Source organism: Lotus japonicus, chromosome 2, assembly GCF_012489685.1.
Source record: "Lotus japonicus ecotype B-129 chromosome 2, LjGifu_v1.2".
Classification (NCBI taxonomy): Eukaryota; Viridiplantae; Streptophyta; class Magnoliopsida; order Fabales; family Fabaceae; genus Lotus; species Lotus japonicus.
In genome coordinates this window covers 25,221,275-25,239,219 of record NC_080042.1, presented here as the reverse complement: position 1 = coordinate 25,239,219, position 17,945 = coordinate 25,221,275, and the positions used below count along the sequence as shown (strand labels likewise).

The following is a 17,945-nucleotide window of genomic DNA, read 5'->3' as shown; positions in this document are numbered from 1 at the left end:
ATTCATCCGACCAAGCGTTTCACCTTGGGGAGCACCCGTCTTATTAGTGAAAAAGAAGGATGGGAAATCTAGACTTTGTGTCGACTATCGACAACTGAACAAAGTAACCGTCAAGAATAGGTATCCGCTACCCAGAATTGATGATTTGATGGATCAACTACGAGGAGCTGCGATATTCTCAAAGATAGACCTGAAGTCGGGTTACCATCAGATCAGAGTAAAGACTGAGGATATCCAGAAGACGGCATTTCGGACTCGTTATGGACACTATGAGTATCTAGTGATGCCATTTGGGGTGACAAACGCACCTGCTATCTTCATGGATTACATGAACAGGACATTCCATCCGTTCTTGGATCGATTCGTCGTGGTGTTTATCGACGACATTCTGATCTACTCAAAGAACGCTGAAGATCATGAAGGGCACTTGCGTCAGGTTTTACAAGTGTTGAGAGAGACAAAGTTGTACGCCAACCCTTCTAAGTGTGAATTTTGGCTCGAAGAGGTAAAATTCTTGGGCCATGTGATTTCTAAAGAAGGTATAGCTGTGGATCCAGCAAAGGTAGAGACGGTGTTGTCATGGGAACGGCCAAAGACCGTGACTGAGATCAGGAGTTTTGTCGGTTTGGCGGGGTACTATCGTCGCTTTATTGAGAATTTCGCCAAGATCGTTGGACCCTTGACTCAACTTACGAGAAAGGATCAACCTTTTGCATGGACCGAAGCGTGCGAAACTAGCTTTCAGACAATGAAGGAACGTTTGACGACGTCACCTGTACTCGTCTTACCGCAACCAGAGGAACCGTATGAAGTGTACTGTGATGCTTCGCATCAAGGTTTGGGATGTGTGCTGATGCAGCATCGGAAAGTGGTGGCTTATGCTTCACGACAACTGAAGACTCATGAGAAGAACTATCCGACTCATGACTTAGAACTTGCTGCCATTGTGTTTTCGTTGAAGATCTGGAGACATCACTTATATGGATGCAATTTCACCATATTTAGCGATCACAAGAGCTTGAAGTACTTGTTTGACCAGAAGGAGTTGAACATGAGACAACGACGTTGGATGGAGTTTCTCAAGGATTACGATTTTACCTTACAATACCATCCTGGGAAAGCTAATGTTGTTGCTGATGCATTGAGCAGGAAAATGCATATCTCGTCAATGATGGTGAAGGAGCTACAACTGCTGGAACAATTCCGAGATTTGAGTTTGGACGTAAGATTATCCGAGGGAGAACTGAGGTTCGGGATGATCAGGATTACCAATGGATTGATGGAAGAAATCCGAGACCAACAGTTACAAGATGAATTTTTACTCGGAAAAAGGAATTTGGTAATTCAGGGTAAGGACCCGGAATTCAAGGTAGGAAGTGACAATATCCTACGGTGTAAGGGTAGAGTTTGCGTACCCAACAACCCTGACCTAAGGAGGTTGATATTGGACGAAGGTCACAAAAGTAAGCTGAGCATTCACCCTGGAATGAAAAAGATGCACCAGGACTTGAAGGTGAATTTTTGGTGGCCAGGAATGAAAAGACAAGTGGCAGAATATGTAGCTGCATGTTTGACCTGTCAAAAGGCGAAGGTGGAACATCAGAAATCTGCTGGTATGCTACAAAGCTTGGATGTACCTCAATGGAAATGGGATAGCATATCGATGGATTTTGTCGTGGCATTACCAAGAACTCAAAGAGGATATGACTCGATTTGGGTAATCGTGGATCGACTGACTAAGTCGGCTCATTTCATACCGGTGAGAACTACGTACAACGTGGATAAGCTATCAGAGATTTATATAGCTGAGATTGTGCGACTTCATGGAGTGCCAACAAGTATCGTTTCCGATAGAGACCCGAAGTTTACTTCCCATCTGTGGGGAGCTCTTCATGAGGCTTTGGGAACGAGGCTGAGATTAAGCTCTGCTTATCATCCACAGACTGATGGGCAAACTGAGAGAACTATCCAATCATTGGAGGATTTGCTACGAGCTTGCGTGTTAGACAATAAGGGCAGTTGGGACACCCTATTGCCACTGATTGAATTCACATATAACAACAGTTTTCATACGACCATAGGTATGGCACCGTATGAGGCATTGTATGGCCGCAAGTGTAGAACACCTTTATGTTGGTATCAAGATGGAGAGAATTTGTTAGTAGGACCGGAACTTCTGCAACAGACAACTGAGAAGATTAAACAGATCAGGGAGAAGATGAAGGCTTCTCAGAGTAGACAGAAGAGCTATGCAGATCAAAGGCGCAGAACCCTGGAATTCGAAGAAGGAGATCATGTGTTCCTGCGAGTTACCCAGACTACGGGAGTTGGTCGAGCAATCAAGTCAAGAAAGCTGACGCCAAAGTTCATTGGACCTTATCAGATTACTCGTCGTGTAGGACCGGTAGCTTACCAGATCGCACTACCGCCTTTTCTATCAAACGTTCACGATGTATTCCATGTATCACAACTGCGGAAGTATATTGCTGATCCGACGCACGTCATCGAGCTGGATGACATTGAGTTGAAGGATAACTTGTCTTTCGAGACACCGCCAATCAGCATTGGTGACACAAGGGTAAAGCAGTTGAGGGGTAAAGAGATCGAGTTAGTGAAGGTTATTTGGAACAAGGACACCGGCGATGCAACGTGGGAGCTGAAGGAAAAGATCAAGGAACAGTATCCAGAACTTTTTACTGACCCTTAAGTTTCGAGGTCGAAACTTTCTTTTTGGAGGGTAGTAATGTAAGGCCCAAGTTTTAACGCTTTGGATAAGTGAATAAAATAAAAGAGTTATTTGATTAAGATAAATTTGGAAAGGAAAGAGGTTCAGGAAAAGTCCAAGAATGTATCGAAAAACCGAAAGAGTTATAGCACGACTAACATACGCTTAATCCTAGGTCGAAGGTATTAGTGAATAGTTAATTTACGCTTTAGGACACGATGGAAACTAATTCCAAAAATCCTCAGAGAAATGTTAGAACTTCTCTTTTCCGTCCTTAAACAACCATTTCGATGCGAAATCCTGGAAAGTACGAACGTCAAATTCCAATTCTCGGAAGTTTGCCGAAACGGAATCCCTGATAGTTCGAAAAACCTAAGATCGACAGACGATGAAGACTTTTTCTATCCGGAAACTCAAATGAAGATTCCACCCGCGTTCACCTACTTCTCTCATCATTCCTAATCTTTCTTCAGAAGGAAGTTTTCTCGTCCGACGATCACTGCAAAAAGTAGTTTTTCGGGATAAACCGACTTACACCGACTTATGCCGATTTTGGATCTTTTGGTTTAATTCCAAGAATTCTATTTTGAGTTCTGGAATTCTGTCGCCAGAACCTATCTTAGAATGCGCAGAGGAACGCGCAGGAAAAATCGGAATCGCAAAAAAATCATTTTTCCGTTTTTTCCAAAACCTATAAATAGCTTGAAAAATTAGTTTTTTTTACAAAAACCCATTTTCCCCACCCCCCAAAACCGCGAGTTCCTAGAGAGAGAGAGAGATCCGGATCTTCGTCGTTTCTTGCCCGTTTGCTTCACCGTTCGTCACTAATCGAAGACCTCGAGGTAGGTAATCTATACTCTCCTTCGAATCGTCGTTTCTGTCCATTTCTCCTGCGACTTTCTGAGTTCAAAATTTTGAGGTTTTTGAAAAACTGTTCAAATCAGTTGATTTCAGCGTCTAAACTTCTTCCCTGCATGCTCCTGAGCGTGTTCTGCGGATTAGATTTTGTCAAATGTCGACGAAATGCCGCCGGGATCAATTTCTACCCTAAATACCCATTTTTCGGCAAAGTCGCAACCTTTACGCTCTAATCTATCGACTTGGCTTAGTGCTAGTAGGATTTGTCGTCATAAACGTCGTTGTGGACGTCCCCATCCAATTTGTTTTTCAAAAATCCAATTTTGAAATTCTGAGCTAAAAATAATGACCAAACTGCCCCTATATCAGTTTTCGATCCGAAAATTTTTCCGAGCCTAGAACCGTCTTAGTTACGGCTTATGTTAACCTAGGAACCAAGTTTGATCGAAGAAAAATCGACCCTCCCAATTAAGGAAAGTGGCCGAGAGCTATATCAAGGGGGGAGGAGAATCCGATTTTTCGAAAACTTGTCTTAACGCGTTAGATTGTCGTACCAAGGAGGTAGTAGTATACTGTGTAACCCTAGGACTCTTTGATTGCTGAGTTTCTGACTCTTGGTGTTGATTTCTGTGATTTTTGCTTAAGGTTCGTTTGAAGAGATTCCCAGGAATCAAGGAGAAGAGCTTGAAGAACATTTTGAGGAGGAAGCTGGAAGACCCACCGGTGAGGGCTACTCTCTGAATTACTAGATAATGCTTTAGGTGTCGATGAAATTCGACTTGATTTATGTGTTATGCACTTAATTGCTAAATGTCTGAAATGATTTCTGAGGCTTCGGCCGAACTTGTTGAGTACTTGATGCCATGATATTGTGTGCTAAATGATTCACATGCTATGTGCTACATGGTTAACTTAGGATGTGTTGGAATATGCTGTTTATGTCTTTTGGTTGAGCTGTTTCAATGATGCTATTCCACTCGTGCCTATGTTTCTGGAAAGTGAGGATTACGGGCAGGTCATGCCGAATTTTTATGAGATTTTGAGAGAGTTTTAAAAGGACGAACGGAGTTCGGACCTTGTCATGCTCCAATGGATCGAGACCTTCTCAGGGAATTACTTGGGTTATGGGAACTTTGAAACTCATAGGGAATACGATAAGACTAAAAAGAGCTATTTTTATAAAGAAATTCATAAGATATTAAACAACCTCTAAACCTTTAAATAAAGATAACAATCTCGGATGCAAGCTTTGGATTGAAGTTTAGTTTTGGAAAACGAGAAGTGTCGTCGGATCCAAGTGTTGGGAAGATTTCGAGTTTTGGGTATGTTGATACTCATTCGCTCTGGGAGCAGTTTGTTTAGCCATCCAAGGGATGAGCCGAGAAGCTTCACGGAGGTGTGAGACCTTGTGAATGCGTGATACTCCACTGAGGCGTGAGACCTTGTGGAAAGCATGGATCTTCACTGAGGCGTGAGACCTCGTGAACAGCATGAAACTTCATTGAAGCGTGAGACTTCGTGCAAGTGTGTAAATTCACTGAGGCGTGAGACCTCGTGAAAGCATAAAACTTCACTGAAGCGTGAGACTTTGTGAATGTGTGAGACTCCACAGAAGCGTGAGACTTCGTGAGAGCATTGATGACTCGAAGAGTTGTCGTGAGTGGTTGCACTCTTTTGTTTATGATTAATTGTATTTTGTCGCAGAATCGACATTTACCTTAGGGTATTCTTTTAGAGACTTTAAGTTATCTAGAACACGTGGCGACGTGTCGGGTGAGGTCGGAGACGTTGTTTGGCTAATCACTTGCATTCATGCACTCATTTTGAGGTTAATACACGGCGTGATACCGGACCTCGGTGGATTCCAAAATGGTCATAAGACCCGGATTTCCATATTTAGGACACTACGGTGGTCCTCAGTAGCAGACGGAATGGCAGACCTACGGGTTCACTGCTGATCTGACTACTTTTGTGTGGTGTAAGAGACACGCGAGCAGGAAGGTACCCACCGTGGCTGGTGTTAGGGCCGTCTCGTTGATGTCCATCCTTCTTCCGGAATGCATTTTGTTACCCAGCATTGCATTTCATGCAACATACATGCTAACTTAGTTGCTGAGTGTGATTGGTAACTGTTTATCCTATTTTTGAGGCATGCTACTTGTTTTATGGCTCTTTATATTTATTGTGATACATGCAACCCTAGGAAGCTATCCCAAAACTTATAAGCCTGAGAGGCGAGTATTTATTATCCTATAATTATATCTGGTTTTATTAATTATATAATTCTTTGGAGTTGACCCTCGCGTCTGCTGTGTGTGTTTGGGCGGACTACGCCATTTGTCAGATGAGTATGGGGGATTGGTTTACCATGGTCAGCCCATCAGGGGGGACCAGGTACGAGATGCTTGACCAAGACGACCCAGGTGCATGGGTGGTCGATCCCGAGGGCCACCGTGCGACCTACACCGGTCGGATCATGGAGGACCGTGTCGATCGATTTGGACGCTTGACGGAGGGAGTAATGAGGAGGCACATAGTGAGCTTCAACCTGCCACCAGGAGTACACTGTGGACCCGGCTTGGGAGTACCTCCACCGCCACCATCTCCTTCAGATGATGAGGACCCTTCTGAGGAGTTGCCAGTAGGTGGGGCTTCGACGGAGTCTAGTCCGTCTACTGCTGCTGCTGTCGTTGCGGATCTCGTTCCGGGCCCCGAGCCCGAGAGTCCAGTGCGGGAGCGCATTAGGGTGGACAGAGAGGGCAGTGTTGAGTACGTCGACCTAGTCGTCCTGGATGCAGATTCGGATGACGACCGCGCTAGCGTGTAGGATCGAGTGCTAGTGTGGGCTCCTCGGGTAGGGATAGTGTAGGAGTAGTGTCGATGCTCTGACCGTCATGCTTCCGTTTTTGGGGACAGGGTAGTTTTCCTACCGGTAGCTTTTGTGTGGTTTCCTATGGAGATCACAGAGAGCTGGTTGGAATTAGGGGGTTTTTTCTTAGGCCGCTGGGCCAACTTGCTCTCAGATTTTGTAGGTTAGTGTTGCGGACACAGTATCTTTATCTTGGTCTGTACATATTGCCTTCGGGCGTTACTCTTTTCTGTCACCCGTCACTGGAGGTTACTCGTGACGTGGTAGTATTTAGCGAGGCATGTATATATAGTTGTATAGTAGTTCCTTTTATCTTTTGTTGGGGAGTTTATTTGCTTTCTGTCTTTAGTTATATTGTCGAAAAAAAAATAATTCACGTTTTTCCGCTTAAAGTATTTTCTTTTGGTTACTAAAGTGACGCCACCGAAATCGGGGTGTTACAAGAGTAGTACTAGGATGGGTGACCTCCTGGGAAGTCCTCGTGTTGCATCCCCTTTTGCCGTTTTTTCGCAATTCCTTATGTTTTTTATTCTTAGAAGCTCGGATGAATACGAAGTGACTACAAGTTGAAGACAAAATAAAGTAATTGCACGCTTGTTTGCCGTTTTTTCGCAATTCCTTATTTTTTTTTTAATTTCTTAGTTTAACGCATATTATGTTTTAACCCGCATAACTTTACGGATGCGATCATACCAGCACTAATGCACCGGATCCCATCAGAACTCCGCAGTTAAGTGTGCTTGGGCGAGAGTAGTACTAGGATGGGTGACCTCCTGGGAAGTCCTCGTGTTGCATCCCCTTTTGCCGTTTTTTCGCAATTCCTTATTTTTTTTTTAATTTCTTAGAAGCCTCGGATGAATACGAAGTGAACTACAAAGTTGAAAACAAAAATAAAGTAATTGCACGCTTGTTTGCCGTTTTTTCGCAATTCCTTATTATTTTTTTTTAATTTCTTAGTTTAACGCATATTATGTTTTAACCCGCATAACTTTACGGATGCGATCATACCAGCACTAATGCACCGAATCCCATCAGAACTCCGCAGTTAATTGTGCTTGGGCGAGAGTAGTACTAGGATGGGTGACCTCCTGGGAAGTCCTCGTGTTGCATCCCCTTATGCCGTTTTTTCGCAATTCCTTATTTTTTTTTTTAATTTCTTAGAAGCCTCGGATGAATACGAAGTGAACTACAAAGTTGAAGACAAAAATAAAGTAATTGCACGCTTGTTTGCCGTTTTTTCGCAATTCCTTATTTTTTTTTATATTTTCTTAGTTTAACGCATATTATGTTTTAACCCGCATAACTTTACGGATGCGATCATACCAGCACTAATGCACCGGATCCCATCAGAACTCCGCAGTTAAGTGTGCTTGGGCGAGAGTAGTACTAGGATGGGTGACCTCCTGGGAAGTCCTCGTGTTGCATCCCCTTTTGCCGTTTTTTCGCAATTCCTTATTTTTTTTTAATTTCTTAGAAGCCTCGGATGAATACGAAGTGAACTACAAAGTTGAACACAAAAATAAAGTAATTGCACGCTTGTTTGCTGTTTTTTCGCAATTCCTTATTTTTTTTTTAATTTCTTAGTTTAACGCATATTATGTTTTAACCCGCATAACTTTACGGATGCGATCATACCAGCACTAATGCACCGGATCCCATCAGAACTCCGCAGTTAAGTGTGCTTGGGCGAGAGTAGTACTAGGATGGGTGACCTCCTGGGATGTCCTCGTGTTGCATCCCCTTTTGCCGTTTTTTCGCAATTCCTTATTTTTTTTTTAATTTCTTAGAAGCCTCGGATGAATACGAAGTGAACTACAAAGTTGAAAACAAAAATAAAGTAATTGCACGCTTGTTTGCCGTTTTTTCGCAATTCCTTATTTGTTTTTTTAATTTCTTAGTTTAACGCATATTATGTTTTAACCCGCATAACTTTACGGATGCGATCATACCAGCACTAATGCACCGGATCCCATCAGAACTCCGCAGTTAAGTGTGCTTGGGCGAGAGTAGTACTAAGATAGCTGACCTCCTGGGAAGTCCTCGTGTTGCATCCCCTTTTGCCGTTTTTTCGCAATTCCTTATTTTTTTTTTAATTTCTTAGAAGCCTCGGATGAATACGAAGTGAACTACAAAGTTGAAGACAAAAATAAAGTAATTGCACGCTTGTTTGCCGTTTTTTCGCAATTCCTTATTTTTTTTTTTAATTTCTTAGTTTAACGCATATTATGTTTTAACCCGCATAACTTTACGGATGCGATTATACCAGCACTAATGCACCGGATCCCATCAGAACTCCGCAGATAAGTGTGCTTGGGCGAGAGTAGTACTAGGATGGGTGACCTCCTGGGAAGTCCTCGGGTTGCATCCCCTTTTGCCGTTTTTTCGCAATTCCATATTTTTTTTTTAATTTCTTAGAAGCCTCGGATGAATACGAAGTGAACTACAAAGTTGAAGACAAAAATAAAGTAATTGCACGCTTGTTTGCCGTTTTTTCGCAATTCCTTATTTTTTTTTTAATTTCTTAGTTTAACGCATATTATGTTTTAACCCGCATAACTTTACGGATGCGATCATACCAGCACTAATGCACGGGATCCCATCAGAACTCCGCAGATAAGTGTGCTTGGGCGAGAGTAGTACTAGGATGGGTGACCTCCTGGGAAGTCCTCGTGTTGCATCCCCTTTTGCCGTTTTTTCGCAATTCCTTATTTTTTTTTTAATTTCTTAGAAGCCTCGGATGAATACGAAGTGAACTACAAAGTTGAAGACAAAAATAAAGTAATTCCACGCTTGTTTGCCGTTTTTTCGCAATTCCTTAATTTTTTTTTTTAATTTCTTAGTTTAACGCATATTATGTTTTAACCCGCATAACTTTACGGATGCGATCATACCAGCACTAATGCACCGGATCCCATCAGAACTCCGCAGTTAAGTGTGCTTGGGCGAGAGTAGTACTAGGATGGGTGACCTCATGAGAAGTCCTCGTGTTGCATCCCCTTTTGCCGTTTTTTCGCAATTCCTTATTTTTTTTTTTTAATTTCTTAGAAGCCTCGGATGAATACGAGGTGAACTACAAAGTTGAAGACAAAAATAAAGTAATTGCACGCTTGTTTGCCGTTTTTTCGCAATTCCTTATTTTTTTTAATTTCTTAGTTTAACGCATATTATGTTTTAACCCGCATAACTTTACGGATGCGATCATACCAGCACTAATGCACCGGATCCCATCAGAACTCCGCAGTTAAGTGTGCTTGGGCGAGAGTAGTACTAGGATGGGTGACCTCTTGGGAAGTCCTCGTGTTGCATCCCCTTTTGCCGTTTTTTCGCAATTCCTTATTTTTTTTTTTAATTTCTTAGAAGCCTCGGATGAATACGAAGTGAACTACAAAGTTGAAGACAAAAATAAAGTAATTGCACGCTTGTTTGCCGTTTTTTCGCAATTCCTTATTTTTTTTTTTAATTTCTTAGTTTAACGCATATTATGTTTTAACCCGCATAACTTTACGGATGCGATCATACCAGCACTAATGCACCGGATCCCATCAGAACTCCGCAGTTTAGTGTGCTTGGGCGAGAGTAGTACTAGGATGGGTGACCTCCTGGGAAGTCCTCGTGTTGCATCCCCTTTTGCCGTTTTTTCGCAATTCCTTATTTTTTTTTTTAATTTCTTAGAAGCCTCGGATGAATACGAAGTGAACTACAAAGTTGAAGACAAAAATAAAGTAATTGCACGCTTGTTTGCCGTTTTTTCGCAATTCCTTATTTTTTTTTTAATTTCTTAGTTTAACGCATATTATGTTTTAACCCGCATAACTTTACGGATGCGATCATACCAGCACTAATGCACCGGATCCCATCAGAACTCCGCAGTTAAGTGTGCTTGGGCGAGAGTAGTACTAGGATGAGTGACCTCCTGGGAAGTCCTCGTGTTGCATCCCCTATTGCCGTTTTTTCGCAATTCCTTATTTTTTTTTTTTAATTTATTAGAAGCCTCGGATGAATACGAAGTGAACTACAAAGTTGAAGACAAAAATAAAGTAATTGCACGCTTGTTTGCCGTTTTTTCGCCCTGTTCTTGCAATGAACATTGATGAAAGGTATAGTACCTAGAGAGTGGAGAATTGCGCTAGAGAGAGAATGCTGAATTTCATGTATGATTTCATCAAATGAGCCAAAGTCCCTTACAACTGATAACTACCTCCAATTTATAGAGCTCGGGTACTACCTATTGGGCCAATTGGGCCTCCGAGATCAAGGCCCAATTTAAGGCCAGGGCCTCGCCACGGGGCGGGCTATATGCTGGGCGTTGCCCCTCTAGGGGCTCGCCCAGTCCACTAGTCCACAAGACACCGAGCTCGAAGTATGAGAGCTAAGTGTGTCTTTTAAATGCCTTTACATGTGTCCTATTGTGCACTGGGATCTAAGCTGTCAACATGACTTGAGAAAAGTGTGGTAAACTATATCGCCAACATGGCGTGAGCAAAAGGAAACTAACATCTTTAGCCACCCAGTCCACTGACTTGGCGAGCAACCCGAGCCGGCAAGCCCACAAGTCCACAAGTCCACAAGCGGCGAGAGCGATTGCTCCGAGCTGGCGATTAGCTGGAGCAGGTACATGACCGTTCGCCGGCGGGCATCATTCTGGAGCGACTAAACTTTGTTGCTGGCACCACCTGTCAGGCGATGGCGTTTGGTTTCTTTAGTGGCGAGGCCTTTCGCGCTTTCTCTTATTTCAAAACTCTTTCAAATCCCTAACTGCCCCACGTGACTGCCCCACGTGATGTGTCAGTTACATCAATTTCCTTCTTTCTCCGGAACCGTCACTTCACTTTTCATAACCGTCCCATCGTGCGCAGTAACTCCCCATTACACGCGACCCACCTTCCCAAAACCATCATGACTTCTAACCTTCCACACGCGTCCAACACGCGTCACCCTTCCAGACTCCCTCCTTTCCCTATAAAAACCCTTCTTCCCTACAATCATCCCTTTCCGAAACCCCTCTTCACCTCCTTAATCGCTTACCAGACTCCTTCTGCCAACTTCCGTTCCGGAGCCATCGCTTATCACCCCTTCCGCTACCCACTCTTCACATCTTACTCCGGTGAGTCCCACTGTCCTTATCTCTGCATCATTCACATACTCATCTTTTCCTTTCTTTCACTTTGCTGCCTTCTAAAAATGGCTTCAAACCCTACCTCCCCTAATCACTCCTCATCCTCCTCCGGAAGCGACCCCGACGCCACCGCTGCCGGCGGCCTCCGTTTAGAGGTCCCGGAGATCCCTCCTTACCGACTAAAAACCTACGCCACTCTGCCCCTTCCAGTCCAAATAGCCCCCACTCACGAGGCTATAGACCAACCTTCTATTTTCCAGGATAGCGATCTCATCGTGCAGTTCGTAAACTCCTTGGGTGGTTTGTTTAACGACGATGAGTTTAACGCCAAACTCAGGATCTGGATTTCCAGTCCTGGGGATCGCCCCTGGCTTCATAAGCCAGACGGCGACGTAAAGAGATCCCATTTTTTCTTTGCATATGAATACATGTTTAGCGAGCTTGGAATCAGGCTTCCCTTCTCGCCTTTTGTTCAAACCGTCCTCCGCGACATCAACGCGGCTCCCTGCCAACTCCACCCCAACGCCTGGGCCTTCATTCGGTGCTTTGAAATCTTAAGCGCCGCTGTTGGCATCGCCCCATCCCCCACCAGTTTCTTCTACCTCTACGACGTCGACCCCAAGTCCATCAAAAACAAAGGATGGATTTCCTTGAAGGCCCGGGCCGGCCGGAAGTGCTTGCATCCCCACAAAAGTAATGTGAAGTCTTCCTTTGCGCGGAAGTACTTCCGTGTAGCGGTTCATCCCGCCTACCCAGAGGCCTTCACCCTTAGAGACGGGACCGCCCTTTTCCCCCTTTACTGGACGGAGAAGCCTAATGGGATTACTGATCCTTCCGAGGAATCCTTGTCCGTTAACGACAAAGCTTTTCTGCATCTCCTTGCCCCACTCCCCATCCTTGACTGCTCAACAGTCCTTGAGGGCGCTGGCTCCTCAAGGACTCCCAAATACCTAGGTCGTCCATGGCTTACTTCTATTATCGACATCTTCTTTCTCGCCTCTTATGTTGTTACTGATATTTTTCTTTGTTGCAGAAGACATGAACTTTACAAACGCCGAGCTCCTGAAGGCTCGTGAGAGGAGAATGGCCCGCTTTTCCCCAAAGTTCAACACTGAGGGCGACGTGAAAAAGCGGGGCGGGGCGGTGCCGAGAACCAAGGTGAGGGCGCCAACGCTCCCAAAAGGAGAAAATTGGTCAAAGCCTCCTCCGTCGCCGGCACCTCCAACCCTGGCGCTCAACCCACCACCGCCGCTGCGTCTAAAGGTAAAAGTGTTGCTAAAGCCTCCGCCGCCGCAGCTACCGAGACAACCACTGTCCCGGCCCCCAAATCTGCTACCGCGGAAGTGGCCTCTACAGCCGCCACCAAGTCCACTACTGTAGGTGCCACAGCTGCCTCCACCGATGCCACTACTACCTCTGCTGGTGCCACAACTACCTCTGCTGATCCGTCACCAACCGCTGATTCGACCGCCAACATCTCCCAACCTTCAGCTGCTGAGAAATCTGTCACCGTCAATGCCACAACAGCCGCCACGTCTTCTGATGCTCTTGCCGGGGAGAAAAGGAAAGAAAATGAAACCCCCCAGTCTCCTCCTCGCCAGGACGCACCTCCTAGCCCGCCCCCAACAAATGATGGGTGCCCTGCGTCTCCTCCACCTCGCCGCGAAGAGGGATCTTCTAATGTCGCCGCAACCCAGATTGAGCAAGCTCCTGGTAAAGAGAGCGATTCCTCCAGCTACTTCAACATTGAACCTTCAGAATTCTTGCTTACCGGCCTCAACCGCGAAGTCATAGAGAAAGAGGTTTTGAGCCGGGGTATCAATGAAACCAAGGAGGAAACTCTCGCTTGCCTCCTACGCGCTGGGTGCATCTTTGCCCACGCGTTTGAAAAGTTCAACATCGCCACCATCGAAGCTGAGCGATTGAAGGCCGAGAGTGCTAAGCATCAAGAAGCCGCCGCTGCTTGGGAAAAGCGTTTCGACAAACTGGCGACGCAGGCAGGAAAAGATAAGGTCTATGCCGACAAGATGATTGGCACGGCGGGGATTAAAATCGGCGAACTGGAGGATCAGCTGGCGCTGATGAAGGAGGAAGCGGATGGTCTTGACGCAAGCCTTCAAACTTGCAAAAAGGAAAAAGAGCAAGCTGAGAAGGACTTGATCGCCAGAAGCGAGGCGCTGGTTGCTAAGGAGTCGGAGCTCGCGATATTGCGCACTGAGCTGGAGTTAGTGAAGAAGGCGCTGGCGGAGCAAGAGAAAAAGTCTGCCGAGTCCCTGGCCCTGGCGAGGTCTGACATGGAGGCGGTGATGCAAGCCACAGCTGAGGAAATCAAGAAAACGACTGGTGCTCACGCCGAGGCCCTCGCCTCGAAAGATGCCGAGATTGCTTCACAACTGGCAAGAATCAAAGTGCTCGGGGACGAGCTGGCGACGGAGAAAACCAAAGCCACTGAGGCGAGGGAACAAGCCGCTGACATCGCCCTCGACAACCGCGAGCGCGGTTTCTATCTCGCCAAAGATCAGGCCCAACATTTGTACCCGAACTTTGACTTTAGCGCCATGGGAGTAATGAAAGAGATAACCGCTGAAGGACTGGTTGGTCCCGACGATCCTCCCCTGATTGACCAACACCTCTGGACAGCGACTGAAGAAGAAGAGGAAGAAGAAGAACAAGAGAAAGAGAAAGAAAACAATGAATAATGTAATTTTAACATTACTTTAGCTTTTACTGCCACCTTGTAGTGTACTTTTCCGCCATGCATCTATGTTTAAGCAACCTCGCCACCTTGCCATAGCTTTTTATATCGCCGTTGGATATTTTGTAAACCATGTTGGAATGCTCTTCGCCGTACATTTTTTGGTCGCCGTATTCTTATTGCTTAAAAAATTTAAGAACGAGTTTCATAGTTTAACCCCCCAACACGCCGGAGTAGAAAAATACTCAACATCCTGAGTGACCAAGCACTCGCCTTCCACCTTATTCATTCGCCGACCTTATATCTTGCGCTATTTTTCACGCGTCATATGATTGAATTACGCCTAACGATTTCGTGCATTAATTTTAACTAGGACTTGTTGCTTGGTATTCCACCACCAAGACTTTAGACGTTTTCCCCAAAGGGAGAAAACGGCCTCCATTCTCGAGGGCTTCGCCCGGGGCTTTGCCCGCTCGGGGCTTTCAATGCTTGGATCCCAATGGCCATTTGGGGGTCCCAAGACTTTTGCCTAGTTAACGGCGCTCGTCGTATTCTGGCGAGACTTACCCAGCACATCGTTTACGGGACCGGCGATCACGTCAGACTTTCCGGGGGGTGATTCCCAGGCGTCAAAGGCCATTTGTGGAATCGCCGCCACCTTCAGGGTTCCAGCAAGCCCCTTTGGGGATCAAGCTTGTCCCACTTAGTGATCGCCGTAATTCTTTAAGTCGATCGGCAATTCCGATCGTCAGGGAATCCCTGGAATTTTTGGACACGAATTTCGTGAATTTTCGTTTTATTTTATTGATGGAGCGCCTCATTAAAAAACTCCTTTCGGAGAAAAAGAGCACGCTTTGTTTTTGTAATACATTGGAGAATTTGGAAACACTTTTCAGAAAATTTTAAAGATATCTGGCTCCGGCGACTCCGCCTTGCTCGCTTTCTCGCCTGCGATCAACTATAATAGTAGCGCAAGCTCAAACCATTGAACGACCGAGGTAGCCGCCTTCCATCAAGCTCTTCTAAATGATAGGCCCCATTACCAAGAACTTTAATAATGCGGTAGGGCCCCTCCCAGTTAGGAGTAAGCTTATTTCCCGGGGCTCCCGATCGCCACTTGAGGACCAGGTCGCCGACCTGCATATCTCGGACGCGAACCCTGCTGTTGAACTTTGCCGCCACGCGCTGCTTCATCGCTGTTTCCCGAATGTGCGCCTCGTCACGCGTTTCCGACAAAAGGTCCAACTCCGCCGCCATATTGGCCTGATTCTCCCCTTCAAAATCTGGCTGGGTTCGCCATGTGAAGTTGTCAATCTCCACTGGCAACATAGCATCAACCCCATAGGTCATTCTAAAGGGGGTTTCCCTTGTAGTGGATTGCACAGTGGTGTTGTATGACCATAGCACCACCGGGAGTTCCTCCAGCCATGCTCCCTTAGCCTCCTTGAGCCGTCGCCTTAATCCACGCAGGATTACCCTGTTTGCAGATTCCACTTGCCTGTTTGCTTGCGGATGTTCCACAGAGGCAAACCTCATCTGTATGCCCATTTCCTTGCAAAATTCTCTAGTTTGATTGCTTGAAAACTGGGTCCCGTTGTCGGATACGATCGCCCTTGGGATCCCGAACCTGCAAACAATTCGCCTCCAGTAGAAGTTGACTATTTTTGCAGAGGTTATTTTGGCCAAGGGCTCGGCCTCAATCCACTTAGTGAAATAATCCACCGCCACCAATATAAACTTCATTTGCGACTTGGCGATCGGAAAAGGTCCGACCAAGTCCACGCCCCACATGGCGAAAGGCCACGGGGCGCTCATCGTTACCAGCTCCTTTGGCGGTGCCTTAGATAAATCAGCAAACACTTGACATTTTTTGCATTTTTTCACAAAGTCCATGCAATCTTTCCTGAGGGTGGGCCAGTAGAATCCCGCCCTCAACACCTTGCAAGCCAAAGATCTCCCCCCAATGTGGCTTGCGCACACTCCCTCGTGCACCTCAGACATGATCGCCTCGTACTTTTCTGGCGGCACGCATTTTAACAATGGCGCCGAAAAACCACGGCGATACAAGTGTCCGTCGATGAGAGTGTAGTGGCTCGCCTCTCGCCGCTGCTCCTTTGTGCATTGCTCTACTTCCGCCGGGTCCCCCCGCCAAGATAGACAATATAGGCCCCATCCATGTCGCCCCTCTGTCCACACATGCCATAAGCTCGCCTTCAATGCTGGGGAACGCCAGCGTTTCCTGAATCACACTTCTATTGTTGCCAGGCTTTCGCGTGCTCGCCAATTTGGCCAACGCGTCCGCCCGCTGGTTTTCAATCCGAGGAACATATTCCACCACAACCTCTTGAAAAAGCGTCATCAAATATCGCACTCGCTCCAGGTACTTGATCAGATTAGGATCTTTGACCTGGAAAGTGCCCTTCACTTGATTCTCCACCAACTGCGAGTCCGTCCTTATCAACAAGCTCCCGATCTTTACCTCCCGCGCCAACTTCAACCCGGCGATGAGAGCTTCATACTCTGCCTGGTTGTTTGTGGCTTTGAACTCAAATTTCAGCGATTGTTCCAGTACTAGATCCCCTGGTCCCTCCAACGTTACTCCCGCGCCACTGCCGCTGCTATTGGAGGATCCATCTACAAAGAGAGTCCACTGTGTGTCTACTCTTTCAAACCGATCTGGGGTTAATTCCACCACAAAATCAGCCAGCGACTGTGCGCCAACCTTGCCTCGTTTATCATATTGCAACCCATATTCGGACAATTCGACCGACCAGGCGACCAATCTGCCTGACAAATCCGGTTTTTGTAACACTTGTCTCAGGGGTAAATCTGTCCGCACTCTTACTGGAAAACTCTGAAAGTAAGGTCTTAACCGCCGGGCGGTGACGAGGACCGCTAATGCTGCCTTCTCGATTTTCTGGTATCTGACCTCTGCGCCCTGGAGTGTGTGACTAACAAAATAAACAATTCGATGTTCGCCATCTACCTCCTGCAATATCACAGAACTCAGAGCACTATCGCTCACAGCAAAATACAAATGCAGCGGGTGTCCCTGTATTGGCTTCGACAAAATCAGTGGCGACGATAGGAGTTCCTTGAGGCGAACAAAAGCTTCCTCACACTCCGTCGTCCACTCAAATGCGACATTCTTGCGAAGACACTTGAAAAAAGGGAAAGATCTGTCACCAGACTTAGGAAGAAACCGAGATAACGCTGCTATTCGCCCTGTTAAACGTTGGACCTCCTTCACATTAGAAGGGCTTTTCATCTGCTGAATCGCCTTGCATTTATCTGGGTTTATCTCTATTCCTCTGGATGTGATCATGAATCCCAAAAACTTGCCATCCTGAACACCAAAAGAGCATTTCTCCGGGTTGAGGCGCATATTGTGCTTCCTTATCTAGCCAAATGCTTCCCCCAGATCTTGATGATGGTCCAAACCACGTACCGATTTAACAATCATATCATCAACGTAAACCTCCATGTTTCTTCCCACCTGCCCAGCAAACACCCTATCCATCAACCTTTGGTAGGTCGCCCCAGCGTTCTTTAGTCCAAACGGCATGGTGCGATAGCAATAATTGACTCTGGCGGTCATGAAAGCCGTTTTGTCCTCGTCTGCCGGGTGCATGCGGATCTGATGATAGCCAGAATAAGCGTCCATCAAGCTAAGCAGTTCGTT

At 46.0% G+C, this 17,945-nt stretch overlaps 11 non-coding genes across 11 annotated transcripts; all 11 read left to right on the top strand.

The window, feature by feature from the left end:
* Window positions 1–7,131: 7,131 nt before the first annotated feature.
* Window positions 7,132–7,250, top strand: LOC130741825 (5S ribosomal RNA). Its single transcript, XR_009020699.1, has one exon. It is a non-coding gene; the product is annotated as a 5S ribosomal RNA (ribosomal RNA).
* A 196-nt stretch (window positions 7,251–7,446) lies between these two features.
* Window positions 7,447–7,565, top strand: LOC130742107 (5S ribosomal RNA). The gene has a single exon (XR_009020974.1). It is a non-coding gene; the product is annotated as a 5S ribosomal RNA (ribosomal RNA).
* A 196-nt stretch (window positions 7,566–7,761) lies between these two features.
* On the top strand, window positions 7,762–7,880 carry LOC130741813 (5S ribosomal RNA). Its single transcript, XR_009020688.1, has one exon. It is a non-coding gene; the product is annotated as a 5S ribosomal RNA (ribosomal RNA).
* A 193-nt stretch (window positions 7,881–8,073) lies between these two features.
* On the top strand, window positions 8,074–8,192 carry LOC130742075 (5S ribosomal RNA). Its single transcript, XR_009020943.1, has one exon. It is a non-coding gene; the product is annotated as a 5S ribosomal RNA (ribosomal RNA).
* A 195-nt stretch (window positions 8,193–8,387) lies between these two features.
* On the top strand, window positions 8,388–8,506 carry LOC130742111 (5S ribosomal RNA). The gene has a single exon (XR_009020978.1). It is a non-coding gene; the product is annotated as a 5S ribosomal RNA (ribosomal RNA).
* Window positions 8,507–8,701: 195 nt separating this feature from the next.
* Window positions 8,702–8,820, top strand: LOC130742101 (5S ribosomal RNA). The gene has a single exon (XR_009020968.1). It is a non-coding gene; the product is annotated as a 5S ribosomal RNA (ribosomal RNA).
* Window positions 8,821–9,014: 194 nt separating this feature from the next.
* LOC130742092 (5S ribosomal RNA) lies at window positions 9,015–9,133 on the top strand. The gene has a single exon (XR_009020960.1). It is a non-coding gene; the product is annotated as a 5S ribosomal RNA (ribosomal RNA).
* A 196-nt stretch (window positions 9,134–9,329) lies between these two features.
* On the top strand, window positions 9,330–9,448 carry LOC130742022 (5S ribosomal RNA). The gene has a single exon (XR_009020887.1). It is a non-coding gene; the product is annotated as a 5S ribosomal RNA (ribosomal RNA).
* Window positions 9,449–9,642: 194 nt separating this feature from the next.
* LOC130742019 (5S ribosomal RNA) lies at window positions 9,643–9,761 on the top strand. Its single transcript, XR_009020884.1, has one exon. It is a non-coding gene; the product is annotated as a 5S ribosomal RNA (ribosomal RNA).
* Window positions 9,762–9,957: 196 nt separating this feature from the next.
* On the top strand, window positions 9,958–10,076 carry LOC130742066 (5S ribosomal RNA). The gene has a single exon (XR_009020934.1). It is a non-coding gene; the product is annotated as a 5S ribosomal RNA (ribosomal RNA).
* Window positions 10,077–10,271: 195 nt separating this feature from the next.
* Window positions 10,272–10,390, top strand: LOC130742067 (5S ribosomal RNA). Its single transcript, XR_009020935.1, has one exon. It is a non-coding gene; the product is annotated as a 5S ribosomal RNA (ribosomal RNA).
* The last annotated feature ends 7,555 nt before the right edge of the window (window positions 10,391–17,945 follow it).